Raw genomic sequence first — 10,094 nt, 5'->3', positions numbered from 1 at the left:
TCTTAGGGTGGAAGAGGAGAGAGAGGGCCAGTGTCCCCAAGGGCACTGTGGCTTCAGGTTGATCCATTTGAACTACAATCCTACCTGGCAAAAATAATATCCTGCCCACTGACCTTCTGCATTTATTGTACTAAAATAACATATCTACTGTGATAGCCAGCCTCTGAGATGGCCCCAGTGGTCTCTGCTCCCTGACATTCTCACCCATGTGTCGTCCCCTCCCATACTGTATCGGGGTTGGTATGTGTGACCAATTGAATAGGATATTATACTATGAAGTGATACTATGTCACGTCCAAGGTCAGGTTATAAAAGACATTTCAGATTTTCTGTTCAATGTTGTGTCTATAGTTTAAAATTTGTTAAGAAGATAGATCTCCACCTATCCAGTTTGGCTCAATGGATAGAGTCGGCCTGCAGACTGAATGGTCCCAGGTTCGATTCCAGTCAAGGGCACATGCCAGGATTGCAGGCTTGATCCCCAGTAGAAGGTGTGCAGGAGGCAGCCAATCAATGATTCTCTCTTATCTTTGATGTTTCAATCTCTCTTTTTCTCTTCCTTCTTTTCTCTGAAATCAATAAAAATATATTTTTTAAAAAAGATAGATCTCATGTTAAGCATTTTTTATATATATATATGTTATTGTTTTGGTTTTTTTTTTTTTTTAATAGAAAGGAAGGGAGAAGGATAGAGAGCTAGAAACATTGATGAGAGAGAACATCTATCAGCTGCCTCCTGAACACCCCCTACTGGGAATGTGCCCAAAACCAAGGTACATGCCCTTGACCGGAATCAAACCTGGGACCTTTCAGTCTGCAGGCCAACGCTCTATCCACTGAGCCAAACAGGTTGAGGCATGTTAAGCATTCTTACCAGAATTAAGTAAAAATATTTTTAAAAAGACATTTTAGCCTCAGCCTTGTTCTTTCTTAGATTACTCTGGGGACAGTCAGCTGTCATGTCATCAGGACACTCAAGTGTCCGATGAAGAGGGCTCTGTATGCAGGAACTGAGGCCCCTGCCCACAGCCATGTGAGACAGCCATCTTGGAAGCAGCCCCTCCAGCCCCAGTCAAACTGAAACCGGACAACCAATAGGTCAGGGTTGTCTGTCACTGTTTGAGCCAATTAAGCAGAGAGAGGGTTGAATCATATATGAGTATTTATTCCAATAATGCCAGCAATATGGGAGAGCAGCAGGTCATCCACAAAAATCTGTTCTCCTCTTCCCCATAAGCCAGCTGCTTATTGTGTGTAGAAGGACAAAGATTACATGGGAAAGTAAGAATTACAGGCATGGGAAAGTAGGCAAGGTATCGTGGTTACAGGTTGCAGACAACGTGGGCTGGGGGTAGAGAGGGGCAGTGGAGGAGGTCATGGAGAGCAGGTGCCTCCAGGTGCCTCTGGGACCAGATTACAAGCAATAGGGGCTGGGGGCCGAAAAGTGCGGGCAATGGCTTGGCGCCTCCGGGACTAGATTGTTTTAGCAACAAGGTTGTTAATCTTTTCATAATGATAGGCAGTCCTCAGAAAAGGAGGTTGGATTGCATTCCGATGTTGGCTTCCCTGTCCTGGGGCGTACAGCTCTCAACTAGGTTTTCTCTAATCACACTAGAACAATCACATGAGCATGACTAATATTTCTTATAATTATAGCATCCCCACTATTCCATTTCTGCCCCTAACATTCCTCACTGCTATTTCTATCATCTCATATCTACAAGATCAGTTTTAAGAGAAAAGTCTCGTCCTGCTTGACCGCATTTGCTTCTGTCTTAAAAGCAGTTGGCAGGGATGGAATACAGGAAATGCAGGATCTAAAATGAGGAAGGCATTGGATACAGCAGCAAGCAATCAGGCTACAAAAATAAGCAGGAGATGCTGAAACCGGTTTGGCTCAGTGGATAGAGTGTCCACCTGTGGACTGAAAGGTCCCAGGTTCAGTTCCCATCAAGGGCATGTACCTTGGTTGCAAGCACATCCCCAGTAGGGGGTGTACAAGAGGCAGCTGATCAATGATTCTCTCTCATTAATGTTTCTAACTCTCTATCCCTCTCTCTTCCTCTCTTTAAAAAAAAAATCAATAAAATATATATTTTTTTAAATTAAATTAAAATAAAATAAACAGGAGAAAAATGAAGCCTGGTTCTCTAGACTTGCCTCCCTGACCTGGCTCAGCTCTCGATTTATCCCAGGTATTTTTGTTATTAGAAGTACCATTCAGGGCTTTTACTTTGCTACATGTCAGCTGGGCCACTTCTACCTTAAGGGAGCCTACCATCACCAGATGACAAAAATGGTGAAAGCAATACATTCAGCCGGACTCCCGGTAGAAGACCGCTGTTGCGGTCCAGCTCCACGGCCGGCTGTGAGAAGGTCCCTTTTGGTTCAGACCCTGTGATGTTTCTGGGGCATAAAGACAGTTAGTTGTCATAAGAAACAAGGCCTCCCGTCCTGCTGGCAGGGATATATGAATAAACAGTGACCCCACATATCAAAAACTAACCAGCCGTCAGCTTAGTATGTCCATTACCATAAGGGAGGGTGAAATCATCACAACAGAACATATTGTAGTTATTAGATATTAAAAGACCATCTAGAGCAGCCGGTAAAAGTCGGACATTTGCCGCAGGAAATCCTTCCCTATGCAGGACAGCAGGTGGCAGCACCAATGGGAATTTCAAAAATAACCATCCAAATTCCAAAAGCATGTTTCTGCACTTCTGACACTCACACCCATGGGTTTCTTCGGCTTTCTCTCATCCTCCCCAACCCTCACATCACAACTTTGAAGACTGTCCCTTTTCCCTGTTTCTGCCCTTTGCCCCATTCACAGGCAATGAGAAATAAATTTCAATGGAGGGGAAGAGTTGAGATAGTGGGACATGAGGTGTCTTTTAGGCATGAGCTCCCCAAGGTTGAAAGGATCATGCATGGGCTAAGCTTATATCCAAGAATAAAACGTTTTTCATTGATCACACGGGCTAAAGTTCCGCTGAACTTATCATCTTCAGGATCCAGGACCTCATCCTTTTAATCTTGTCTGTCTTTTAATCTGGTTAAGAGGATTGAATAAAAGAAATAAAGGGCCAAAACCGGTTTGGCTCAATGGATAGAGCGTCGGCTTGGAACTGAGGCCCCTGCCCACAGCCATGTGAGACAGCCATCTTGGAAGCAGCCCCTCCAGCCCCAGTCAAACTGAAACCGGACAACCAATAGGTCAGGGTTGTCTGTCACTGTTTGAGCCAATTAAGCAGAGAGAGGGTTGAATCATATTATCATTTTAAATACAGTTATTTTATAATTATTAAAGTGATTTAATAACATCACATAAATTTCACTAAAACATTTTTTAAGTCATCCACAGCCTTATACTCTAACTAGAGGCCCAGCACATTCGGGCACAGGTATGGTCCCTAGGTCTGGCCTGCAATCAGGGCCATCTTCCCCAGCTGCCTGCAGCCAGTCCTATCCCCTGATGTTACCATCCCTGGTTCACCATTCACCATCAGGTGATTGGTGCCTGACAGCCAGGGGAAAGGACTGAGAGGTTGGCTGTTCCTGCCTGCTGGCCAGTCCCACCCCAACCACGGGTGGCCATCAGGCAATCAGAGTCTCCCGAAAAAGGGACCAAGAGGTGGTCGAGACTTCATAGTGACTGATCTCGTGGTCATTCTGGTCATTCTGCCATTAGGGTCAATTTGCATATTACCCTTTTATTGTATAGGATATGGTCACAGTTGTTTTATTTATTTACTTTTTAAAATATATTTTTATTTATTTCAGAGAAGAAGTGAGAGGGAGAGAGAGATAGAAACATCAATGATGAGAATGAATCACTGATCTGCTGCTTCCTGCACACCCCACACTGGGGATTGAGTTTGCCACCTAGGCATCTGTCCTAATCAGGAATTGAACCATGATTTCCTGGTTCATCGGTTGATGCTCAACTGCTGATCCATGCTGGCTGGGCTGGTCACAATTGTTTTAGATTGTTCTCGTGCTTCTATTTTTGTGAACATTACAATTTTGTAGATTGTTCCCTTTCTTTCTTTCTTTTTTCTTTTTTTCTTTTTTAAATATATTTTATTGATTTTGTACAGAGAGGAAGGGAGAGAGATAGAGTTAGAAACATCGATGAGAGAGACTCGTCGATCAGCTGCCTCTTGCACACCCCCTACTGGGGATATGCCCGAAACCAAGGTACATGCCCTTGACCGGAATAGAATCTGGGACCTTTCAGTCCCCAAGCCGATGCTCTTTGAGCCAAACTGGTTTCGGCCCTTTATTTCTTTTATTCAATCCTCTTAACCCATGTTTGGGGACCTATGCATAGAGCAGATGTAGCCTTAGCTCATTGTGGGCTCACATTAGCTAAGGGAAAGGGGAACAAAATAGATGATTGAAGGACTGGAAGTAACCAACTGTCTGGGTTTGCCTGGGACTGAGCCAGTTTTCGGTTTGAAAGCCCCGTGTCCCAAGGAAACCCATCAGTCTGATAAACCAGGACAATTTCTAATAGGTCACCCTTTTAGAAACAAGTCCCCAAATTAATCCCATTTAGGGTTCAGGATTCCATTTTAATTTATCTATTGGCCTTTAGCTATACCTTTTTCCCTTTCTTTTTTTTATTTTCTTTTTTAGTGATCACTCTAGCTGAACTTAAGCTTTATACCCTTAAAAATTATTGAGAACCCCAAAGAGCTCTTGTCTACGTGGGTTGTATCTATTCATATTAACTGCATAAAAAATTAAAACAGAAAATTTTAAAACATAAGGGTAAATAAGCACATTTTATTAGTTGTGAAGGGACTATGCTGATACACCTTACGTAGTCTCTGATCACTCCCTGATACATTCACGAGAGAAAGAGAGAAAAAAGCAAATAACATCTTAGTATTGTTGCCGAAACTGGTTTGGCTCAGTGGATAGAGTGTCAGCCTGCGGACTGAAAGGTCCCAGGTTCGATTCTGGTCAAGGGCAAGTACATTGGTTGCGGGCACATCCCCGGTATGGGGTGTGCAGGAGACAGCTGATCGATGCTTCTCTCTCATCGATGTTTCTAGTTTTCTATCCCTCTCCCTTCCTCTCTTTGGAAAATCAAATATATATATATATATATATATATATATATATATACACACACAATATATATATATATATAATCTTAGTATTGTTATGAAAATAATTTTGACCCCATAATCCCCTTCAAAGGAACTCAGGAATCCCCAGCATTCTCCAAACCACTGCTCTAAAAAGAACTGCATTCTTCACTTTTTTAGTCTTTTCAGACTTACTATTGGATGAAGAAACTTGGTTACTATATAAGTCTCCCTTATATAGTCATCCTTTATGCTATGGTTTCCATGTATATTAAGTCTGCACATGTTATAAAGTTCACAACGCAATGTTATAATTTTTGCTTTAAACAGGCATATGTATTTTACAGATACTAAGAAATATATATATATATATATATATATATATATATATATATATATATATATTATACTTACCGACAAATTTACCATTTCTCTTTATTCATCTAGCGACTCTGTTCTTCCATCCGGATTTCTTTCCCTTCAGCCTGAAGAACTTAGCATCTCTCTTAAAGCAGTTCTGCTGATAACAAATTTTCTAAGTTTTCTTTTTATCTGAAGATGCTTTTATTTCATCTTCATTCTTGAAGAACATTTTTGCTGGAAAAGCAACCCTGAGTTGACGATTTTTTCCTCTAGTGTTTTGAAGAAGTTGTTCCACTGCTTTCTGCTCTGTGCTGGTTTTGATGAGAAAGCAGTGACATTGAAAATGTGGTTCTGTGATTCCAATGTGTTCTTTTTCTCTGGATGCCTTCAAAATTTTCTTTTTATCTTAGTTTCCAGCAATGTGACTTTTATGGCCCTATGTATGCTCTTTTGTTTATTTTTAGTTCTACTTTGAATTTATTGAACTTTTTAAACCTGAAGATAAATGCCTTTTTCAAAAGCTGTGAAATTTTCAGCCATTACTTCTTTGAATATTTTTCTGCCTCATTCTCTTCTCTCCTTCTAAGATTCCAAGAACACACAAATTAGAGGGTTTTTTTTTTTAAAATATATTGTTCCACAATTCCTGAGTTTCTACTCATTTAAAAAAAAAAATGCCTTCCTCTGTTCTTCAGATTGAATAATTTCTATTTACCTTCAAGGTCACTGACTCTTCTGCCATCTCCATTCTTCTATTGAGCCCTTACAGTAATTTTTTAAATTTCATATATTGCATCTTTTAGTTCTAGACTTTACATTTGGTTCTTTCTTAAAGTTTCTATTGCTTGCCTGGCTGGTGTGGTTCAGTGGTTGAGCACCAACCTATGAACCATGAGGTTGTGGTTCGGGGCACATGCCTGATTTGCAGGCTCAATCCCCAGTGGGTAGTATGCAGGAGGCAACCAATCAATACCCTTGTGGGTATGGTACTAATGATCTTGCTAGGCCTATCAGAGTCAACAACAATAAAGTGAATCAGTGATGAGTGATTCAAATAAAGTGAGTCAGGGTGGGTGGCAATAAACGCAGAAGTCACCAGTATTGTTAGGGCTACTACTACCCTGATTCCCCGAAAACAAGACACTGTCTTATATTAATTTTTGGTCCCAAAGATGCACTAGATCTTATTTTGAGGATGTGTTATTTTTCCATGCCCTAGGTCTTATTTTCGGAGGATGTCTTATTTTCTGGGAAACATGGTAGGTGTTTAGATGGCTAGATGATGAAGGAGTAGCTATAGTGAAACATGATCAGAGAAACAAAGAACATACTATGGATCCCTACCCCTTATGATCTACTGATTGGTTCAGCACTCCTCCTCCAATGGCCCCTCTAGGTCATAGGCTGGCTGTTCCTGTTTGGTTTTTTGTTGTTGTTGTTGTTGTTTTTTAATATATTTTTTACAGAGAGGAAGGGAGAGAGATAGAGTTAGAAACATCGATGAGAGTCATTGATCAGCTGCCTCTTGCACGCCCCCTACTGTGGCCGCAACCAAGGTACATGCCCTTGACCGGAATAGAATCTGGGACCTATCAGTCCTCTGGCTGACGCTCTATTCACTGAGCCAAACCGGTTTCGGCAGGTCCTGGCTTTTTATTTGCAGGTGTCAGTAGAAAGCTTCCTCTTCTGGGATTTCATTTGCTTCCTCCCTAAATTGTGCCCCAACCTGGACTTCTAAGCATCATGGGCCAAGCAAACCACAGCCAGCCACCTTACCTGCTCTGACACCCAATGAGAAGGCAGGACCTCAAACACTGGCTGAACCTTCAGGTTTCCAACTCAGGACAAGGAGGAACAGTGCAGACCAGAACCTGAGGAGGAGTCCACGGAGGTGAGTTCTACTGCCTTCACCAAAGGCTTCCCTTCTCCCCCACCTCATATTAATGAGGTCGGGTCCTGGTGCTGCCACATGGCCTTCGCTCTTCTCCCCCGAGCACCTGGCCTGGAAAAGAAAAGCAGGGGTAGAAAACTGGGAGCATAAAGAAATGGAAGTAGAGGCTTTGAGAAAGAGAATTTAAAAACAACAACTAGGCAGATGGCATGGTCCCCAGAGAACTTTCTTTAGCTTTTCCTTCAGTTAAGTCTGATTGTGGGTGGTTAAGAGGTTTTCCTGGTCTCAGAAATATTAAGCCTCAAATGGGGTAAAAATCAGCTCCAATATTTCGGTCATCCCTAAGCCAGACCACAGTGGAGTCTGCTCTAGAGATTTAAAGTCGTGCTGATAAGTGCTGCGTATTTCCAGTAACTTTCTGCTCCTCCTGCTCCCCAGAGCCTTCCTCAGCTACAGCCCCATCGCCTCATCGGGGCCAAGCCCTCTCCCTTAGCCTGGACTGAGGGGACCTGACTCACAATTGTAAATGAAAGACCTAATGTGTCCAATATTTACACTTGACTTTTTCTTTTCTTTTGTGCATTTTAAGCTCCTCAGACCTGCCCTTTGTTCCCTCTAAATCCTCTGAAATGAAATTCTGGTGCTTGGTTTTAAACAGCAAGCCTCACAAATGCTAACAAAATAAATCTGAGCAAGATGAGGACAGAATGTACAGACATGATTCTGTTCATACAGTTGATTCTGATAAAGTGGAGAACCAAAAACATCTAATCTCACTGGTGTGAAAATATATAATCCTGTTCCATGTTACATTTATGTCATCTTTGGCGTATAATTTACACAAAGGAATCTTAAAAGACATTCAGACTTCAAAGATGATTGCTTTATGACCATGTAGTCTATAAATGTTAAAAGTCTGCAATTCTGATAGATCATTGATAACTTATTACTCATAATATATTAATTAACCTTTTGCTTTCCAGAAAGCATAAATATTTGTGGATTTATTGTTTATCTATTAGACCAGAAGAATATCTTTGGGATTCTCTTTTCCTCCTTTCAAGCATAAAGATAAAATCCCATTATTCTATTTGATTTCTTATCAGAAAGTTTAAGATTCTGCAATTATTTAAATTAATTGGAGGAATCCAGGCTCAGTGATCTACCAGGGAAGAAAGGAACCAGCTGATGGGAAGAGCTGGTAAAGGAAAGAGAGGAGCAAAGAACAAACTGATGGTCGCCAGATGGGAGAGGGGGTGGAGGGGATGGACAAAAAAAGGCGAAAGGGATTAAGAAATATAAATTGACAATTACAAAAATGGTCAAAGGGATGTAAAATGTAGCATATGGAGTCCTATATAATAAAACCCTAATATGCAAATTGACCAAACGGCAGAACAACCAGTTGCTATGACATGCACTGACCACCAGGAGGCAGATGCTCAATGCAGGAGCTCCCCCCAGCACACAGGCCCTAATGCAGCAGCAAGGGGAGAGGCTGGCAAGTAGGTGGTGCCAGGTCAGCCAAGCCAGGTGCCAGAGGGGCCCCACTCGCCTCCCTGCAGATTATCCCTGCTTGCCAGCCAGGCATAGGGACCCTACCCTTGCATGAATTTCATGCACCAGACCTCTAGTATAATCAATAATGTTGTAATCACTATGGTGTCATATGGGTACTAAACTTATAGGGGATCACTTTATAAGGTATACAAATATCTAAATGTCTAATCACTATGTTGTACACCTGAAACTAATATAATATGGTGTGTCAACTGTAATTGAAAAATAAATTTAAAAGGAAAAGAAGAGAGACGCAGTAAAACCTGAGTTCAGTTACCTCAGGATTCGGAATTTATTGGTGGCCTGCAGCACCCCTTCCCTAGGGTAATCATAAGAAAGACAGAGGCTCTGATCATGGGGTTCTCATCTCTACTGGGCCCCTGTTACTTGGAAAACAACACAAATTCTTCTTTTAAAACACATTTTTAAATTTATTTCAGAGAGAGAAAGGGAGAGGGAGAGAGAGATAGAAAGATCAATGATGAGAGAAAATCATAGATCAGCCACCTCCTACACACAAGCCCATAACCCAGGCATATGGACCAACCAGGAATTGAACCACGGGTCGACATTCAACCACTGATCCACACCAGCTGGCCAACCAGACAATAAAAATCCTTAAGCCCAATAAGAAACTTCCTTCTGGAGTCAGAGGCTCCCCAGGAAGATGGGGCAATAAGACGCTCAGCGGAGAGGACATTGTCAGAGCTGAAGTTATCGATAGATCAAGGAGGAGGATGAAAGTGAAAGCACAAAGGCCTGGAGAAAGGGAGGAAAGGAAGATGAGGGGCAGATAAAAGCAGAGCAATGAGAAGGAAGAGAACATACACACCCAGGACCTGAGCAGCATGCATGCACCGGAGTAGAGATTACTTCATGGAATGGGGGTGACAGGGATTGCCCCCCCCCCAAGCTGAACCTTGGGCTCTAGGAAGGAGAGGACCCCAGAGGAATGGTGCTTGGGAAGGAGCCCGGTCATTTGGAATGACCCAGAGAGAGCCCGGAAGAAGCTCCTTATTACCGTTACAGGATCAAAAGCATACAGAAATGTACCGTTTTTCAGGATATCTGTATCTTTAAATTTTTTTCACTGTTATTAAATAGTTGAGTTACAACCATATGTGTTTGTTGGAGGCAAGCAGGAGTATTCTGTGAGTGTGGAGAAAGAAGGAAAAGTC

Source organism: Pipistrellus kuhlii, unplaced genomic scaffold (genome assembly GCF_014108245.1).
Source record: "Pipistrellus kuhlii isolate mPipKuh1 unplaced genomic scaffold, mPipKuh1.p scaffold_m20_p_3, whole genome shotgun sequence".
Taxonomy (NCBI): domain Eukaryota; kingdom Metazoa; phylum Chordata; class Mammalia; order Chiroptera; family Vespertilionidae; genus Pipistrellus; species Pipistrellus kuhlii.
Note: the sequence above shows the minus strand (reverse complement) of the source record.